At 45.2% G+C, this 21,212-nt stretch overlaps 1 protein-coding gene across 4 annotated transcripts in view; it reads left to right on the top strand.

Annotated features, from left to right (window-relative positions):
* The window catches only part of RNF152 (ring finger protein 152), a 154,103-nt gene that overhangs the window by 63,734 nt on the left and 69,157 nt on the right, over positions 1-21,212 (top strand). Inside the window, exons 6-10 of one of the 4 annotated variants that reach the window (XR_012121258.1) lie at positions 10,244-10,347; positions 11,937-11,996; positions 13,867-13,939; positions 14,048-14,804; positions 15,987-16,099. The gene's annotated coding sequence lies outside the window, so the exon portion shown is untranslated. Of the gene's footprint in view, positions 1-10,243; positions 10,348-11,936; positions 11,997-13,390; positions 13,940-14,047; positions 14,805-15,986; positions 16,100-21,212 lie in introns of those variants that run through there. The other 3 variants (XR_012121259.1, XM_017671438.3, XM_017671448.3) reach the window with 3 other exon arrangements.

Genomic DNA, 21,212 nt, shown 5'->3' with positions numbered 1-21,212 from the left:
ATTTACTAAGTGTTAACTGTGTGTTGGGCTCTGAGGAACAAGTTTAGTCATACCTCCCATCAAACATCTGGAGTGTGTGGAGTGCATGTGTGTGTTAACTTTAATGCAATTAGTTCCATTGTAAGAGCAAAATTCAAAGAAGGCAGAGAGGAGGGAATCAGTATTCCAGATGCTGAAGAATTCAAAGGCAAATTATTTTGATTGCACTGAATTAACTATGAAAGCTTTTGGTAAAACCGTACTTCTTCCCTTCTGGAAGGATTCAGGTCCTTGTGGAGGTGGGGAGAAAGTACCTTTCTCACTGCCCCCACAGAAGCGGCACAACAGACAATTATGGTAGCAGATTACCTTTCCACTAGTTTTGCCCTTGAGCTTGGTGAATACAGTTCTGCAAATTGGAAATATGTCCAAGGTTTCCAGGTTGTCCAAGTTTCCCTCAAGTGTGCCAAGCATGATGGCAGCTTGCTCCCTGGAGTCAAGTAGTTTTCTTCACTTGCTCATAACTTTGACCTGTTTGCTAAGAGTTGATCCTGAATATTAAACAATTGGGGTTTAGGAAAGAAAAAGTGGGAAGAAACCACATTCATGATTTGAAAGTCATTATAAATGTAAGACCTGTAAAGTCAAGATTTTGGCCTAGGCCTTTGAGTATTAGCACAGATTTTCAAAGGGAAGGACATTAAATAAACTAAACTAAGCCCCTCAAATTATGTATTACAGTTAAAATCCAAAAAGGGTAATAATCACAAACCATTTGCTTTTGTTTAAAAAGCAGGACAGGGTCCCCCATGTATTGAGATTTATTATTGAAAGTTTAGATTGTAAGAAGAATGAGAAAAACATCTTCCTGTTTGCTTCTTACGTATAGACATGTTTCACGGCCTATTCAAAGCTCCCCAGAAGCAAAACATTTTTAAAACCATTTTCATGAAGTGGTAAGTTTAATTAGAATATGGGTTAGCTGAGTGTAAAAGACCTATAAAATAAATAAATGGTGAAAGATAGGGGCAAATGAAAGTGAAGGGAAGGCTTACAAATGAAGGGAGTAATTCCCAGTTTCACATGCTCTGGAAAAAATTATGGAAGAGGTAAACTTTATTCTTTGGGAATTTGAGAGAATCCAATAGTAAAATGATCTGGTACTGGAGCCTTTTTGGGGGAGTAGTTCTTAGATAGTTTCTTCAGCTTTATTGTTACTGCTCTAGTCCATTATATTATTCCTGGTTTTGATTTTGAAATTTTACTTTTTTTCTTTCCAGAAAATTGACAGATTTTGAAACTTACTAGTGTAGCTTTGAACATGGCACAAGAACTGCATATGCAAAGTCTATGCTAATCTATTTAAATTTCCCTCCATATTAGTTGTTACATACTTTAGCACTTCTAAATTTGTGTTATTTCTATTTTTTTCTTTAATTTTTCAGATATGGCCTATTTTGCTTATTTTTTCCTCAGATATAAAGCTATTGAATTTGTAGACCATGCTCTAATCTTATTATTTTGGGATTTTTACCACTATTATTTTCTTCCTTTTCCTTATTTTAGGTATCATAGGATCTTTTTCTAGCTTCCATAGTCAAATGATTAGATTTTCTTTTTTCAACTTTTCTTGAATAACAGTGCAATCTTCTGGTAACATTATAGGATGTGTCTTAGTTGTCAAATGGTTGGTGTGTTTCTTGTTTAAGCTTTTACTACGTTTTTCTTATTTGTATTAATTACAATTAACACAAAGAGAATATGACTTACACAATTTTTGTTATCCAGAATGTATTGAAATTATCTTTTTCCTTACCACATATTTACCTATTTGTGTATGTATACATACATATATGTACGTGTATATATGTGTGTGCATGAGTATCCTGTGGATGCTTGTAAACTTATATACTTAAGCCAATAAAGTTGGTAAGTCAACCTTACTAAATGTACTAGTCAAACACTCCTAGACTTCTTTCTGAACTCCACAGTATCTTCGTCCTCCTCAGTATGCAAACACATTTAGGTGTCTGCCAACCTTAACAACTCCCAATGCTGCCACTGCTCTGTGTGGTCCTGTCTCTCACCTCATCTACACTGGTAATGTTTAGAAGAATCAGCTACACTTACCAGCCCCAGTACCTCACTACTCACCTCTCCTTACTGTCCTAAAATTCACGGAGGACCTACACGAGGTAGGCATAGAGGAGGGGTCATGACCTCAAAGAGCTCGAGTTTGAACTACAAAGCTGGGTGTAGCTGGGACCTGGGGAAGGACTCCAGATGTTTGGTTGGTAATTTTCAGCTGTCAGGTCTTCCATTCAGGTGGCATCCTGTTTCCTCTCCATCTGCTTATGAGGTCACACCACCCTTTTTTATGCACTCTGGGTCCGCAGCCTTAACAGATGATTCTTATCTGTGTGACAAATAATTTTCTCCTGAGCACTATCTCAGCCGCAGCTGACATCTCGCAACCACAGGAGGGATCCTGAGGCAGAGCCACCTAGCTTACCTGCTCCTGGATTCCTCACCCCCAGGAACTGAGAGAGATAATAAATATATATATATATATTTTGAGCTGCTGAATTTGGGGCTATTTGTTACACAGCAATAGGGAACCATTACAGTGCATAAGAGCTCTACAAAGAGGTGCAATGAGGGTTAAAGAAAGAAAGAGGCCACATCCCCACAGGAGTACAGTGAAAATCACCAAAGAGGCACATGGCATTTCAGAGTGTCCTGCAGAGAACTGGACATATACGTGCATTCAGAGAAGGGAAGACACATTTCAGGGGAAAGAACAAGGAGATGGAAAAGCAAAGGTCATATTTGGGGACTAGGGATGGCCTTGGTGATCTGCATTTACAGTGCAAGTAAAAACCAGGTGGGAAACGAAGTAGGTAAGGTGGGCTGGCCTACAGAGTAAAGTACATGGCAGTTCCTCTTCTCACCCAATACCCTGAGGACAGCCTTTCCTTGTACCTCTTCTCTTTCTCTAAGGGGTTTCTTGGTGGTCACATTCACATCTAGAACTTTAACCAATTTCTACATGGACGGCTTTAAAATCTAGCCCAGACCCAACCTCAGTGAATCCATCCCACCTCTCCGCTTGCTTGCTGATCTTCTCTGCCTGGCTGTGCTACCAGCATCTCACATACTTCTGGCTCCTAACTTTATCTTCCCCTCCAGCCATCCTCCTTAACTGATTACCTTCAGCCTCAAGGACAGCCCTGCTCCTGCTGGCACCATCATCCGAAGGACACTATCAAACTGAGACGAGACATTCAGGGTGTTTTCCCATGGGCCACTAGCTGGGGATAGCTGTGGGAATGCAAGAAGGAAACTCTTCCGTGGAGTGTTTTCAAGGAAATAATGTACTGCCATTGAGTGGCGGTCCATGGGACAATCCAGAAGAAGCCCTGTCATGTTGCTACCTTTAGAATTAGCCACTCACTCCCACACACATTTGTTGTATGCTTACATGCTATCATCTGTGAATGACTGCTATAGTTCACATCAAAAGCAGCAATCATCTTCCTTTTATTCTAATCCTGAATGCAGCTTTTCCAGATGCATGTATTGTATGCAATTCTGGACTGGCAAGATCAGATTGTTGAGAAGGTTAGTCCCTCAGGCTAAAAGCCTTGTCATCACACTGGTGTCTTTCTGCGATTAGTCATCAAGTCTCCTGAATTCTGCCTCCCCGTTCCCAGAGGGTCTCAACCTGGCTGCAAATCAGAATCCCAGGGGAGCTGTTAAACACTGCCTTGCCTAGGCCTCACTCAAGACCAATTAAATCAGAATATCTGAACTGGACCCCAGATATCTTATTGTTTAAAAGTTCATCCCAAGATTCTACTGTGTAGTCAGGTGGTATTCCACTGGTGGATGAGAAAAAGTACTGCCTTGGGATCTAATGCTAATATGGTCTTTAACTATGACCTGGGGAAATCATTCACACTTTCTGAGAATCAATTTGCAAATCTATTGAATGTGGTACAACATTCCTAGCAGGATTATTGAAGGAGCAAATGAAACAGTGGTGTGAAAAGACTTTATAACTGTAAAGAGCTAAGTACTATAATTCTGATGATCATACCATTTCTGCAACCAGTCTAATGCTAGTCCCAATAGCCTTTGCGGGCACCAGGCTAATGCCTTTCTAGCTGAGCTCCTAGGCCAGTTATTTCTGCCCTCCAGTTCATCCTCCACATAAGGATCAGATCAGCTTTCCTTCATCACACCTTTGCTCAAAAACTATCCTGCTTTTCATTTCCCACCAACCTAAGTCCACCACTGTAGACATACTCAAGTTGAAACCCAAACTATTTATTTAACTTCCTTTTCTATTTCCTAAATATATCTCATTTGCATGCAACCTTCACCCCTCTATCCAGCCAAACAACAAACATTTGAGTTCCTATCATAACACAGCAGTAACCAGAGCTGTGGGAAATGGAAAGATGAACTAGAGGTACGTGAACCAAGAAACTGACAATCTAGAAGCTCATATAATTGATTAGTTTTAGTTAAATGTAATCTCCAAAGACACTTAATTTTTCCATTTCTCTGCCTCTGTATTCTCCAATGCAAAGATAGGCACAATGCACATTGGGCCTTAGATTGTTCTTGAACAAAGTTTAAGAGATGAGCGAACATAATATCATTACTAAATGGTAGGATAACAGGTGTCTATTGCCCATTTTTTGAGGATTACAGTAGCTGGTAGCGCTGGCTTCATGGATGCATGACCTGTGCAGTCACAGAGGTCCCCACACTCTGCAGGGTTCAATGCTTGCTTCACTGCTCTGCTGTCATCATCTTGAAGTGTTTAATAACTTTGGGGCAGGGGCTCCACATTTTCATTTTGTATTGGGTCCTACAGTACTGATAATGGTAATTTATTTTACTTTTATTTTATTGTTTTAAAAGGATTTAATGCTGCATATAAGAGGACTAAAATGGAGGATAATAACATTTAAAAGTAGCTTTTTTTTGGGGCAAAAGAAAAATAAATGTAGGAATTTAAGATAGTGCTGGATGGCATTTATTCCATTAGAAATCATGTTGGGATGTCCAATTTGCCTGCTACAAGTTACTCACAAATGTGGGTGTGAGGCTTTCTAGAAGCCATGTGCAGAAGGAATGACGAGTTCTGAGAGGTACAGGATCCATGATCAGTGGCTAAGGAAAGAGCACAAATATTCCAATAGGAGGCCAGGAGGAAATTTCATTCGTAGTTCTTCATGATTGGGACAGGCTGTAAAGTTCTTTAGGGAAAAACATTACTGGCAGCATCCATTCTGTGAACCCACATGTCACAGGGCCATTCTTTTAATGTTCTTCACACCAGTCACAACACACAGTTCAAGACTTAGCACAGCCTTGCACATGAGAAGGGCCTATTACCTATGTGCCGAAGGAGGGAATGAATGAATGTGTAAGTGAATGAATGAGTGCATGTGTATGAGGAGATAGCATGAATCAAATAGGTGTTTGGCTCTGGTGGTCTGCCTTAACTCAGGGGTAGATTATACAGTACTTTGAGTCAGTGGGCTCTGCATTCTTTAGAGAGTCCTGCAAAACTAGTGTGATTTCTCCTGTGCATTGAGGGGCACTATTAATGCAGTAAAAAGGCACTCCACAGAATGGGAGGAAATATTTGTGAGCCATATATTTGATGAGGGATTAATACCCAAAAGATATAAAGAATGCCTAAAGTTCAATGAAAACAAAAAACAACCCAAATCAAAATGGGCAAAGGACTTGAATAGGCATTTCTCTAACAAACAAGATATACAAATGTTCAACAAGAACATGAAAAGATACTCAATATCACTAATCATTAAAGAAATGCAAATCAAAATTGCAATGAGATATACCACTTCACACCCGTTAAACTGGCTATTATAAAAAATAAAAAACAGAAACAAGTGTTGGCAACAAAGTGGAGAAATTGGAACCTTTGTGCACTGTTGAGAATGTAAAATGGTGCAGCTGCTGTGGAAAATCATGTTGGTCCCTCAAAAAAAAAGAATAGAATTACTGTATAATCCAGCAATTCCACTTCTTTGTATATACCCCAAACAATTAAAAGCAGGGGTTCAAACAGATATTTGTACATCTGTGTTCATAGTAGTATTATTCACAATAGTCAAAATGTGGAAATAACCCCAATCCCCACTTGATGAATGAATAAATAAAATTTGGTCAATACATACCATGGACTATTGCTCAGCCTTAAGAAGGAAGGAAATTCTGACACCTGCTACAACACGGATGAACCTTGAGGACACCAGACCAAGTGAAATAAGGCAGGCACAAAAAGACAGATATTGTACACTTTCACGTATATGAGGGACCAGAGGAGTCAAGTTCATAGAGAGAAAGTAGAACTGTGGTTGTCCGGCTGGGAGGGGGAGAAGGGGTGACACTGAGGTTTTCAGTGTGGGATGGTGAGAAAGTTGTGGAAGTGGATGGTGGTGATGGTTGCTCAGCAGTGTGGTTGCACTTAATGCCACTAACTGTACATTTAAAATGGTTAAAATGGTAAATTCTATGTTATGGATATTTTATCACAATAAGAAAAAAATGCTATTTCTCTCTGTTGAGCCTTTGAAACTCTGTGTGGCACTCAGTTTGATGGTATAAGTTTCTAATATGATCTAAAGATTGCTCTTACAGTGGGAAACCAAGCATGCTTATAGAAGTGGCATATTGGGATTATTTCAGCTGTGAGTACCAGAAAATAATGCAAAGTGGCTTACACAATAAGGGGACTGTTATCGCACAAGATGATACATGTGGAGGGAGAGCACTTTTAGGTTTGGTGAGCTGGCAGGCAAAGTGATGTCATCAGCCTGGTCCTTTATCCGGCTCCTTCCCTGTTTTCAGGGAAACTCCCTTCTTTGTTACAAGATGGTTGCCCTGATCCAGACATCACATGCAGATTGGATAACAACCAGCTGCAGAGAAGGAGCTGCTGCTTCTTTTCATGTTGAACAGCTCTTTCCTAGAAGCCTTCCAGCCAACTTCCTCTCATGACTCATTGTCTAGAGCTGTGTCAAGTACTTAACCCTAAACCAATCCCCAGTGAGAAAGATGGTACCACCATGACTGACCACATGACTTGATGGGATTGTGGAAGTCATGTGGGGTTGGGTGGATGCTGGAACAAAAGAGGGGATATGCCCGTGGAAGAAGAGCAAAACAGAGAATCAACAGATCACTGCCGAGCCTGAGATCCCCTGGGAAATGTGATCCTGGGCAACTTCATGAGTATCCCTGAGCCTCAATTTCCACCATTGTGAACTGAGGATAACAATACCTACCCACCTCAGTTGGTGGCTGAGAGGATTAAGTAAGGAATGTTTGCAAAGCAGCTAGTATAGGGAGTATATATGTTACTGTAATGAACATTATCTTGTCACTGACACACGCAGCAAGTACCTACCTCATAAACGGTAGCTATCATTACTATTTCTTTCCTCCCAAAGGTGTGAATGAGCAAATGTTCCTTTATCCTTTTTTGCTTACTCCATGTAGGTCAGCACTCAGGAAATAAATGGCATCTAGATATGCTACCACGGGTTGTGGAAAATCCAGTTCTGGGTGAACAGCAGTCCTCAGGTTTGCTAGGGCTGCCACCACAAGGCACTGCAGACTGGAGGGCTCATACAGCAGTGTATTGTCTCACAGTTCTGGAGGCCGGATGTCTGAGATGACCGTGTCAGTGGGGTGGCTCCCTTCTGAGAGCTGGGAGAGAAGGATCCATTCCCTCTCTTCCTGCCTTGTAGATGGCCATCTTCTTCCCATGCCCTCACATCATCTTCTCTGCATGTCACTGTGTCCAAATTTCCCCTTCTTATAGGGACACTAATCATATTGTATTAGGGCCCACTTTAATAAGCTCATTTTAACTTGATTACCTCTACAAAGACCCTATTCCACAGATGGTCACCTGATGTATTGTTAGTTAAGATGGCAACATATGAATTTTTTTTACATGTACATCTCCCATTTATTCCAGTCTTGAATTAAGTTCTTTTTTTAAAAATACATAGTTTTGATGATAGAAGGCCTCTACTTTATCTATAAAGTTATTCCTGTAAATATCCTATAGATTTATTTATAATTTATCATCATTGTGAAGATAATACCCCCATATCCACTTATAATTGGTTATCGCTATAAAGAAAATTGCTTTGTTTTTATACAATTATCTTATATCTAGCAACCTAAAATTCACTAAGTGATTTTAGAACCTCTTTTTTTTTTGAGAGGGCATCTCTCATATTTATTGATGAAATGGTTGTTAACAACAATAAAATTCTGTATAGGGGACTCAATGCTCAGTGCACAATCATTAATCCACCCCAGGCCTAATTCTCGTCAGTCTCCAATCTTCTGAAGCATAGCGAATGGCAACATATGAATTTTGAGGGGACACATTTTCAACTCATAACAAGGTAAGAGCAGCTACTGGGAAGTCCATATTCCTATAAAGCCCGGAGTGAGAATTTTCATGTCATGTTATGTTTTGTTATCCCACCTACACTCACCGCCCTCCCAAACTTTTTTATTTAAATGGATTTGGAAATAACTCGTAAGTCCCACTCTGGCTGAACTGTAGTAAGTATTGGGTTGTAGCAGATTTGTGAAGAAGCAATTTAGAGAAAAATCCATGAGAGGGGATGTAGGAAGCATGACTCTGGAAGGGAGAATAAAGTCCTGATTAGTCATTTTAAAGTTGCATTTACTAAGCACTGACTGTGTGCAAGGCATGAGCCCTCTATTCTGTATGAGGCCTGGGGTGTGTGTGTGGATGAATGAAGTAAATAAATAATAACTCCAGTCTTTAGGGACCTGTTAATGTTACAGGAATGTGAACAGTTAGCTATGATGTAAGCAGAGTGCTACACATGCTAAATAAAAGAGGAACCAACTCCTAAGAGTTCACGGAAGGTTAAAATGAATCTGCTTGGACAAATCTGAGTGAGTTTTGAAGAGACAGAGGTCAGGGTGAGAGGCTTCTGTAACGTAAATATCCTTGGAAACTTTGAAAACACCAAACCTCTGAGGATTGGCAGTTATAAATGTAGGTCATTTCGCCACATACGGTACAAAGAAACTGTGAGGGTGAGGATATGGAAAAGCAGATCCTCTTGAAATCTTGGGGGGATTTGGGGCTCTGCAGTACTATGGGCCACAGTATGAGTGAAGCCATTTGCTGACCATGAGCTACAATGGGAGAGGCTCAGAAGAGACCAAGATGTGTTTAAGCCAGCTCAAGTGGAGTTGCTGCACATTGTGGTCTATGGGGGGAGTGTTGGTGCAGCGATTCAGGGGAAGTGTGTGGGCTTGGCCATCGGGAGTCAAGTTCTTGGTCACCATCTACTGGTCAGGTCACTTTGGGCAAGGTGCTCAAACGATGGGCTCAGTTTCCTCATCTGTAAGTGGGGATGATTGTACTACTTATAAGGTTGTCGTATGGATGAGTGCAAATACTGTGGGTAATGGTCAACAACACCATCTGGGACACTGGCTCAACTGTCATTCACTAGCAAAAAAGAAATTATTGTTGTTTACTGATCTTGGACTTGGTTGATATCCTGAAAGTTCCTTACCCTGTAGCAGAATAATCTGTGTTCTTTAAAGTAGTCTATCATGTGAGCAGGCCAAACTGCTGAGGGAGAGATGAAGCTTTTGAAGGAGAAAAGTCAGGATCGAGTTAGGATGCTCTGCTCCATGCCTCCTCCTCCCAGCACACTCCACCCACCGGGAAGGGAGGGAAGTTATCACAGAGAAAAGGCATAAAGCTGGAAGAGGTGAAAAGTATACGGAGAATGGCCTACCTAACCTGACCTCTACAAGGGTCTGACCTGTGGGTGACTATGGCCAGAGATGACCATTTCTCCTCCTGACCACTAGAGGGTGCCCTGACTTGATCCTCTGGGTCCGGAAGGGCCAGGAACAGATACGTTTGCCTACCTTGTGTTGGAATGAGCACAGAAGATAGTGGCTCAGAGCCCGCAGAGTAGGGAGAAGGGGCAGATGAAGGCAGGTGTGGAGCTGGAGCAGGTACAGGGGTGCCAGGTCACCTTGAGAAATATGCAGGCTAGGAATGGAGTACAGAAAAATAGTCTTGGAGGGATTGAAGCCAGCTGCTGGGACCAGTGGGGAAAGGTACTGGGTTCAGGCTTGGATCTTGAGAAATGGTGGTAGAACCTCCTCATTCTTTTGTTCCTTTTCTCCTGTCTCAAAGTTGCCCCATTGTGCCATCTGACAGCTGGATCAGCAGGGTCAGTGGCCCAAAGAGCAGCGGAGCCAGGTGGATGCCAGGAACCCGATGACTGGTGGAAAGGAAAGGTATGGAGGACGGTAGGAGCGGCCGGGGTGAGCAGGGTGAGAGAAAGAGAACAGGACAGATGACGGAGGACAGGGACGGAGGGTAAACACATTCCAGCCCTTCCCTGGAGACTGACTGTGGTCACACCCCCCACTAAGCACTGAGAGCAGTGTCTCTGATTGTACATTTCCCTCCTGACACTTCTGGTCACCAAAAACACGGGGTCACCACAGCAAGCAATTCTCTGCAACACTAGCTGAATGTCCCACAGTTTAACTCAATACAGGCAGATAGTGTCAGACCCCGCAGGTTAAGGGCTCAGTCCTACATTACTGTCTCATCCCCTCCACTTCAGATGCCAATCCCAAGTCCAGGTTGTCACTTGTGTTTCTGACTGATTGGCTAAAAGTTGGAGGTTCCCATGACTTCTTCTTGGGTTTGATTAATTTGCCAGAGCAGCTCACAGAACTCAGTTCACCCAGGAACACAGTTTACTTAATGTTTACTTATTATAAAAGGATGTGATAAAGGATACAGGTGAACCTCCAGATGGAGAAGGGCAAGGCATGTGGGAAGGGGCACAGGGCTTCCATGTTCTCTGCTAGCAGACCACTCTCCCCATGTCTCCACCGGTTCACCAGCCTGGAAGCTCACTGAACCCCATACTTTTGGGATTTTTACGGAAGCTTCATCATGTAGGCATGACCGGTTGAACTCCATTTCCAACCCCTCTCCCCTCTCTGGAGAATGGGATGGGACTGAAAAATTCCAAGTTTCTAATTATGGCTTGATCTTTCTGGTGGCCAGCCCCCATCAAGAAGCCTACCCAGAGTTACCTCGTCAGAAATTCCTCTCACCCAGGAAATCCAAGGAATTTAGGAGCTCTTTGTCAGGAATTGGAGTGCAAGACATAATATTAGAACAAAAGATGCTCCTAGTGATCTAATTACTTAGGAAATTATAAGGATTTCAGGAGCTCTGTGCCAGGACCTGGGGGCTATGACCAATATATATTTTTTCTGTTATTTCACAGAAATCAGTTTGGTTTAAATATCTATCAGGAAGGATGATAATGAGTATGAGTAAATATGGCTCTTCGGCTTATCATCGATAGCACGTGAAAGCTATCTAAACGTGGACTCCCACTTCAATGCTTTTAAGAAACTTAAACTGAGGTATAATTTAGGTACTTATAAAATCCACTTGTTTTAAGTGTGCAACTATCATAATTTGGTTTTAAGATGCAATTTTAAGATGTAAAACACAAACATGTTAGACAACTTGTCCTCATTATTGGGCTGGAGTAAGATCTTTAGGGATCTTAGCACTGAGCAGGGCTGGTTTGTTTCTCATCCTAGTTCTCCTGGCTGCCCTTCTCTCCCTCCCTCTTAGTGTGTTATGCGCTCAGGGCACCTGCCCTCAGACCTTGATAAGACAGTCACGGAAAATGGTGTAAGAGATCATCACATTCTTTTGTGGCGGTGTCCCTCAGTAGAAGGGCTGTCCTAGGTGTTATGGGCTCACACTTATCTCAGCCCCACCCTGGGTTCTTGGAGATTCAAGCACTCAGCCAATAAACATTTATTTGTAACTCTGCTCCGTGCTGCAGGTATAAAGATGAATAGGAGCTCATCCCTGCCAGACTGAAGCACCTTTGATACAACCTCAGGTGACTAAGCAGCAATCAGTGTTATTGGTCTGACCCTGTGACCCTGTTTCAGTATCTCAACCTTTGCCCGTGGGAAGTACAGATGCCCCTCTTGTACCATGTCTGAGAACGGGGAGTCTTCCCCTGTTTCCTGGCCTGGCATTCCCCCTCACTTCTCCCAGCCCTCCTCAGAGGGCACCTGCTCAGCAGGGCTTCCCCTGGCCTCTGAGCTAACATTTCTCCTTTCTTCCAACCCAGAGATGTCATCAACTCCCTTCCCTACTTGCTTTTCTTCCTATACCCTTTTCATCTTCCAACATGCAATTTATTTTACTTATTCATTATGTTGTGTATTCCCTACTTCCTCCATCAGAATGTAAATATTCATAAGGGCAGGAATTCGGGTCAGTTTTCTTCTCTGTCCTAACCTAAAGCCAAGTTCCCATACATAGTCCATACTCAAGGAATATGTGTTGAATGAATTCATAAATATCTGACTCTTATATTCCCCAGTGCTGGGAGTGGGGGTGGGGTGACCCTGATAATCCTAGTTCCTCAAGACCTGGCATGCTGCTTTGATCCAATTTCATGCCAGCATGTGGGCAGTGCCGAGATATAAAGGGTGACGCCAGGAGCTTTGTGCATGCTGCCCACCAGCGTGCATCTCTGAACACTGCTGGTGCTAGCTGCCTGGCCCCTGGAGCTGCATCCCTGAAGAATCCTTCTGCAGGCTGCCACCTGATCCTACCCTGACTCAAACTGGTGCTGCCTACCCAGCGATGGGCCCCAACTAGTCTTAAACACGGGCCTATCCCAATCTGCCTCAGTTAACCTTCTCTGCATGACCATTTTACATGACTGGACAGAAGGCAGAACACCTATAAGGCTGTGTGGATTAAAATACCAGCCAGTGTGAATGAATGAGTAAAGATGGAAGTTACCCCACACCATGCTGAATGCTTGAATCCCCCCCAAACAATTGTTTTGGAAGCAGCTGAAAAAAAGAGTCAAACATTTTGGAATAATTGCGAATCCCTGAAATTAGCTCCTTAAAAGGAGTCTTTAAAGTCACTCTTGTATAATCATTATATTTCTAGGCTAAACTTTCATAGTAAAATCTTGTGGGTGTTATAACGCACCATCCTATTCCAAGCCCCTGGTCCACATCAGAGTTTTCAATACTCTCATTAACTAATCATTGAAAACAATTTTTTATCTAAAAATTGGGAGGCTGAAAATAAAAACCGCTGAAGTCTTCTGCTTCAACAATACCTTAGGCTTTAAAAATACACATATACTTTCACTCCTGCCAGGTGTGCAATAGAGGGTACAACTTCAGGGGACAAAGGGACACAGACTAGCCACATGAATGCTCTCCTGTGATCCAAGGAAAGAACACTGACACCGACAGAGCCATAAGCTGTCTCTTGGTGACCAATTTCTGCATGTGCTTAGTGACAGGACCCTGGAAACACTTTATTTATGGGACAAGACAAGGAGGGTCAGTTGAGTACATTATGAATTTTAGTAGGTCACATAGAGCTCCTGTTGGTTTATAGGGTTTCTTTTTCATTATCTTGGAAGAAGCACCTCAGTGAACTATTGGGAGAGGTTAGAATGGCAGTTCTTTCCTTGTGGACAAGGCAGTAGGGCGTAAATTATGGCCACTGCATTCCAGCAGTTGGGAAAGGCTGCGCCCTCGGCCGGATGACTTAGGGACCCGTCAGTTGTTGTGCTGGAGATCCAGGAAAGTTGGCAAACTCTGCTTGACCAGAGTCATAGACTAGAGTTTTGGGTCTTCGGTCCACATAGAATCATTTAAAAGGGCACTACAGAGCACGGAAACCAGCCTCTACCAGAGACCTCCGTCCTCCATTCTCCTGTTTTGCAGTTAACACAAGAGGCAAGAGACCAGCTCTTCAGATTTTGCTGGAGGACGTAGACATTCCAAGCATGTCCCTGAGGTAGGAGTTAGGCTTCAAGGTGGAGAAGAGGGTGGGCCCCGAGGCCCTCTTGGGTCGCACCGCCCCGTAACCCTCAGGACATGCAGCTCCCTGCTTCTCTCCTTACAGCCCAAGCGAGGGCTCCAGCTGGCGGGGTGGCATCCGTTCAGACCTCTTTGGCGGCGTCCTCCTCCCAGGAGAGCAGGACCCTGCCTCTCTTGGACCTGGGGAACTTTTAGGGCCAGCCCGAAGTTGTGGCCCTGAGACGGATCGAGAGCAGTTTCGGGATCGTGACGACCTCAACTCCTCTCTCCCGGTTCCCGGTCGCGTGCTGCCGGCGGCTCCCCGCCAGCCTCGCCCCCGCCGCGGCCCCGCCCTCTGCCGGCGGGCCCAGCCTCCTCGAACACCTGACTCCCCTCAGGTTCCCCTCGGACCACGGCGAGTCCCCGCCGAGGCTGGGACACGGCCGACAGCGCGCGCGAGGGAGGCTGGGCAGCGCCTCGCCCGGGGGTTGCGAGCGATCCCCGACCGACGGACGTCCGGGACGAGCGGGGCTGGGGCCGGAGCCGGAGGAGGTGGAGCTGCCGGCGAGGGGCGGGGCCTCGGGGGCACAGCCCGGCCTCCCGCCCCGCCCCCTCCCGTGCCTTAGTCTGGGCGGTGACAAAAAGCTCCCGCGCGGAGCCGAGCGCTGGCGGCGGGTCCGGCCGGGAGCCCGGAGGACGGCCGGGCAGGCGGGGTGCCTCCCGAGGGCCGAGCCGGGAGCTGGGCTGCAGGCGCGGACGCCGCGCGTCCGGCCAAGCGTGGGGCGCGCTGCCGGGACCGGCCTGCGATGCTGCCGCCGCCGCCGCCTCTGTAGGGGCTGCCGACATCGCTGCGGAGAGAGGCGGTGAGTTTCGGTCTGTTGCTCTGCTCGGCCCTCCGGGGTCGGGGCCGCGAGACGGGCGCGAAGGGATGTCTTCGGCGCCACCGCGGCCGTACCCTGAGCCCGGGCAGCGGGAAAGGGGAGCTGCCGCCCAGTGTACTGGGTGCTCCTTTTGGACGGTGGGTGGCCGCGGGGTTCCCGAGGAGGGGAGCGCGGGCGCCGCGGGGCGGCCCCGGGGCGCGGGGAGATGGCCCCTAGAGTTGCGTTTCTGCCGAGCGCTGGCTGAGTTCGGCGGCGGCTGGGCGCTGTCGGCTGCTCCGCTGAGTCCTCGGATGCCCCCTGGAGCTCCGGTCCGAGGGAGCTCATCTCGTGCCCGCGCCGCGCGCGCCCCTGGCTGTGCACGTGCGCGCGCGCGCGCCCCAGCTACGCCCCCACCCCGCACACACCCGGTGTGGTCACTTCGCCAGCCCCTTGTGCTCCACCCCGAGAAGTTGCCCTCGCGCGCCCCTCAGCGTACCCAGAGCCCCTCCAAGGAGGAGGGTCCAGTGGCGGGCCAGATGTTGGGGGTCTTTTGTGCGGACCCACATGCCTAGGGCACTTGCTCCTGAAAAGGCAGTGGCAGGACAAAGCAGGCTGGACTTGAGGGACCTGCTCGGGAGGGCGGCGGCCACCGATCCAGTCTAGGGTGGGGTGGGGTTAGGTGAACGGTGCACGGTTTTGGAAAGAGTGGAGGGATCGGCAAAACGGGGACCAGTGACTTGATAAGGTGATGCACTGGGGCAAAGGAAAGAAGGATGCTCGCGAATGCAGCGCTGGTGTGTCTGCCTGGTCTGGAAGGGTGACTGGGCGCCCTGCATTCCCGTATCAGCGGGTTTTCCTAGCATATTTTGCTAATGTGTGTTTGCCCCAAGACGTTATTCTCTGCCTTCTCGCATTTCTTTCTGAGGGATTACCGTTGCTAGAAGCTCTACCACCAGAGGAGAACTTGGGGGCGGGGGAGACTGCAGAGGAGTGGCGGGAGGTGGTTATTTATCCTGTAGAGACAATTAGGAAGCGTTACGCCCCCTCCACGGTCCGCCAGCCCTCCACACCTCCGCCGCCCTCCTCCGCCTCCCAGTGCACCCACTCCACAGCCGCTGGCTGGGAGGCTGCTTGGATTTCTCTCTGGCGCGTATCTAACCCTGACTGCATGTATTTTCACTGCAGGCTGAACAAAGCTCAGCTTCCTGCTTGTCAGCCTCTTGCCTCCCAAACGCGTACCATTTCCACTTGATGTCATCACGCAGGAGGGGGTGAAAGGGACTCGGTGACAGACTCAGGTAACCTCTAATAATCCGGGTAGCCGCCTGGGTGTCTCTGGGTCTTTGGGGACAACAGCGTTTGCATGGGGCTGTTGGGGTGGTTTCTCCATCACACCACTCCGTTCTTGTCTGTGTGGAGGAGTGGGGCTGCTGAAACCCCTGGTTCAGAGAAAGAAATTGCAGATGACTTTAAACCTTCCTTTTGGAGAAGTCATTGAGGGCAAGGTGCTTTAGGGTCGTATAAATTCCAACTGGTTTCCTTGATGGGAATTTTATATAATCAACACATAGGCAGTTGTATCTGAATGTGGGGTTTAGATGTATCTCTGGTTTTCTCTCTGTAGTAATGTATTTTGGCTTCAGTCTGTAAGTGGGATATCGATTGTTGAAAAGGTATCATTGTAAGGCTAATGCTCAATTAGGGCATTGGTCAAATGTAATAACCTCCTTATGAAATAATGTCTCTCACTCATCCCTTCATTGTAATAGTGTTTGCAGTATCGAGGGGTACATGCCAGCGGTAAGTTTACTGGGAGGCAGAAGGGAGGGCTGTCTGTAGGACAGAAAGAACAGAAGGACAGCGCTTTAGTTAAGTTTCCGTTTACACAGCCATGAACCATTAGGCTCTCAGTCTGCATTTTATCTATAGGTTGTTGGTTCTTCTCCAAAGACTCTGGCCTGTTCTTTTCTTTCTAAGGATAGTTCTGTTTTGATGTCAACCTACTCAGACCTGGGGTTATCTTGATAGAGCTCAGTGAAAAGGTAACCTTCAGTCGGATCAGGGCACCTTGGCATTGCCATCATCTCTTAGAGGTCACAGTCCTGGCATCCTGCACAAGCAGCAGGGAATAAGAATGGGTATGGAAATAGACTCGGTGGTCTTCTGGGGAAGTAGGGATTGCTGAGGGCCAAAGGCTACTGGTGCCTCTCTCTTGCACTGCAGCGGCCACATGGTGTCTCCGGCAGATTCTGTCTTCACCATTCCTCCTGCCCCCAAATCCCTTGAAAAATAACATTTAAAAACTTGAAATATTTGTCATTCACCTCCAGAGTAATTTTGTTTTGAAAGGCGACTTTAAAAAACATAAGTGACACTAGCTAGCATTTATCCTTTTACTCAAAGCATTCAGGAATCCACCAGGAGAAGTAGATGAGTTATCTCGTCCCAGCCGAAACAAAGGCAAATGCTTTTACAAAGATCAGATTTGCAGTGGTGCTAGGATAGAGATACTCTGACAAGTAATTTTTATGTCAGCAATAATGCAGGGTGTGTGCTGTATTCTTGGGAGAGGAAAAGCCACGTGATGGGGGATAATAGGGAGTGTAATAATGCAATAGAAACAAAGGGTGTGGTTTTCTTTAATAGAAAAAATAAATACCTCACACACAAAATTGCACATGGGAAAACAGCTGCCTGCGCATGTAAATGCACATCCAAGAACAAAGATAGCCATAGTGCAATGTTAGGTCTCACTGTGGTTTTAAATTGTGTATAGTAATAAATTGTAACAGTGTTGTACTGATGTTTAATTTGTTCTTTAGGTGGAGGCTCCCCACCCCCACATGTCTGCAGTAGTGTGTTTAACTTTAGGTTGGGGGTGCCCTAGAGGTTATTTGACCAACCTTTGCCCCCTAATGCCTGAGTCCTTAAACTGTTCATTTAATTCATTCAGCTGATGTTTATCAAGCACCTGCTAGACGATAGGCTCTATGAAAGGTGCCAAAGGGTGGGGTGGGATGGACACATAAAAATAAACCACCTTCAGGTAGCTTACAACATGATGGCAAAATGAAGACCCAATTCTAATAACTCCAATGGAAGCCTGAGAGGAACAAAGAGTGGTATTGGACTTCTGAGGCAGGAGCATATAATCACTCAGCCTCTATTTGAATGCCTCTTTCATTGGGAAACTCACTACTTCATAAATGACTGAACCTGTTGTCAGAAGGTGACCTTTTCTTTACCCTCTCAGCTGAATTCCACATGAATGGTTAGATTGCACCATTGTCGAGAGGTCATTCTGTGTTCATTCCTTACTCCCTCAGAGCTGTTTGGACCTGTCTATCCTGCTGGCACCCTCTACATTTCAAGGTGTTACTCAGTCCCTGCCACATTTGAATTTTGAAGCAAATCCTGCTCCTCTGTATTATCTGATTTAGAAAACAGATTCAGAGAGGACTTCGCAAGTTTCTGTCTTTATTAAATGGTGATGTATCAGCAAGGTAGGTTAGGTTATGCTGCGGGAACAATAACCTCCAAATCTCACTGGCTAAATACAATTTCTTTTTTTCTCACCCTGTGTGTTCAGCGTGATCACCTGCCCCTCGTAGTCAACCCAGGGACCCACACTGATGGGATGGAAGTGTGATCTTGAGTGTGCTTGATCTTTCCCAGCTGCACGGGGGAAGAAACTCCACAGGATCTAGCCCTAGCAATGGCATGATCTGACCCAGAGGGGCTTAGATTGCTTCAGCCAGAACTAGTCCTATGATCCCATTTGACCACAATTCAATATTTCTTGTACTAAAAAAGACAGAACTGGATTCTCAAGTGATAGGCCAGGAGATAATTCCAGGGCTATTTCTAGGAGGTTCTATGTTTAACATTATGTAATAGGCAGGTGTCACTTACAGACTTGCCCTCACTATCTGCCTCCTGGGTCAGACTTCCTGAGTTTGGAACAGCTCAGGGTAGAAAAAGAGTAGCAGAGGGCTTCATATCCAGGAGGTGACCTCCTACAGCACAGATTGCAGGGCAACCAGTAAGTTCTAGAGGAGGCAGGAATGTGATAGGGTGGCCTTGGGTCACTCTGGTTACTTTTGAACCAGATAGAGCCCATCCAAGACCTCCAGGAACCAATTCCAAGTGCAAGGCTTGGGCGGAGAGTGAGGCCCAGATTGAGGGAGAGGGAAAATTAAGCTCTGAGGGACCAGGCTTGAAATATGTTCGGGAAGCTCCAAAATCCACTGCTGTCTTTTGTTTGGCCTCTGAGTCCCTACCAGTCTAATTTCATACTGAAGTCAGCTGTCCAGGTAGAGGACACTTGTGGAGTAGGTGTGGTCCCTGGCACTGTCTTTGGTAGTATGGGAGAAGCCAGAAGGGAGGAAGGCACTGGTATTTCTGCTGTTTCTCTCATGGCGTTGTGAGCTGCATTGTGAGTTGTAGGAGTCTGCCTCAGTGACTGAAATCGTAATTTGGGTAAGTCCTCTTCTTTGTTGAAGGATTTTCTGTTTCTAGTTGACTTACTGCCATTGGGAGATTTAAAGACAGTGGCCTCAAATAGTGTGTGTGCCCCCTGCTCCCACATCTCCTTTAATTTCCATCTGCATTGCCAGAGCCTAGCCAGGAACCTTATTTCTCTCTGGGCTGTTAGAATGGGTACCTTTACCTCCTGGCTTTCCCACTGTGAATCCATATTTATAACATCCTGTCACCATTAGGACAGTAGGCCATTTTAATTGTTCATTCTCTTGCTTAGTAACCTGCAGCGGCTTCTGTGTTTTGGGGATGAAGTTCATATTCTTTAGTTTCCCTTTTGAAAATTTTCCCAGCTTGACCCCAAACTTCCTGTCCAACCTTGACTTTTGCTTTGCCTGACTTTAAAATACAACATTAGCTGGGGTGGTTAACCCACTATTCTCCAAAAATGCTTTGCATAGCCTCTCTTAATTTTGGAATTTTCTTCAGCCTACAATATCCTCTCTGTATACCCCATCCTTAAAGGTACGACTCGGCTCTTAACTCATAAAAAATGTAATTCCATCACTTCAGCCCATAGCAGTCATTCACTCCTCCAAAGTTCTCTGGCAAAATCGCCTCCATCTCTCATTACATTCAACAGTCATTCATTAATTCTACAAAGGGCACTTACCATAGATTGTCTTGTATTAATCACCTAAGAACGAAGTGTCTTTTTCTGTCTAATGGCAAAGAACAGAACCACTCGAACTAGTTCTCATAAAGGGATGTGTATGGATGATGTCCCAGGATGTGTTCACGTACCCTAAGCATCCTGATGAATGGGACTCTTGCAATAATTGCTTAGCTGGGGGAGAGAGTGGGGACACAGTTCCTTCCAAGGGGCCTGTGAGCTGACAGATGTAGAGATTGAACCAGCAGGATCTCAGGTTCTCTTGCAAGCTCCTTTAAGATGAAGACCGGATGAAGTTTGGACCTGTTTTGTATCCCTACCATGTTTGTACAAAGTAAAGGCTCAATTAATATGCAATCATTGGTGAATTTTTGACAATACAGAAATGATTTTAACTCACTGTGGCGCACAGCAATTATAAATGCTTTTGGCCTGTATACTTAAAAGAAGTTAAGAAGAGAGAAACTTATTTTTAAGAGCTTCCCCCACTTGCATGAATAATGGCTAAATGTTGAATCACATTAGAGTTGCTAGGCTGCAGTGTGCACACCAGTGGTCTGGAGGTGAATGTTCTCATTGAGGGTTATCACTAACAAAATAAGTGGTTTGTTTTTCAACTTGAATTTGTTGTCTCCTTCTAAAACAATAAAACAACTCACAAACCCTCTCCTTGGTCACTTACAGCAGGCAACATTAGAACTGTATACCCAGCAGGCCACCCCACAATCTCAAGGAGCAGGCTCTGCTGTTTGGGTTTGACACAGTGGATGGCAGTTGCCCACAAATGTTCACCACATCTCCCTTCATAACATAAAGAAATAACTTGTAGCTGTTAAGTACCGTGTGATAGATGTGATAGACATCTGGTTTACCTCACCTCTTTTGATTTTGCAGTATCTGTCATTCTCATGATAGAAGCTCTGATAGGAACTCTTCTTTAACACTCAGAATGCTTGATCATTATGGATAGTGTTATTCTGAAAGAGGAAATGTATTCAGCTGCTTGGAGAAAATGGCCAGGAATACATTAACATCAAAATAATGTTCTCAGTTTGAGGGATAATGAATGGAGCTGAGATAAATGTCTCAAAAACAGAGTATTTGGTGTGATATCCTTTTGTACTTATATTACCCTGGGGTAGATTTGCAAATTGCTTCCTTGCAGGTTAATATGAGATTAAAAGTGGTTGGAGAGCACGTGGATAGATCTCTGTGTTTAGAGAATTTGCGTCTTTGTTGCATGAGACATAAGGATTACT

Source organism: Manis javanica, chromosome 9 (genome assembly GCF_040802235.1).
Source record: "Manis javanica isolate MJ-LG chromosome 9, MJ_LKY, whole genome shotgun sequence".
Classification (NCBI taxonomy): Eukaryota; Metazoa; Chordata; class Mammalia; order Pholidota; family Manidae; genus Manis; species Manis javanica.
This window is presented reverse-complemented; position numbering and strand designations above follow the sequence as displayed.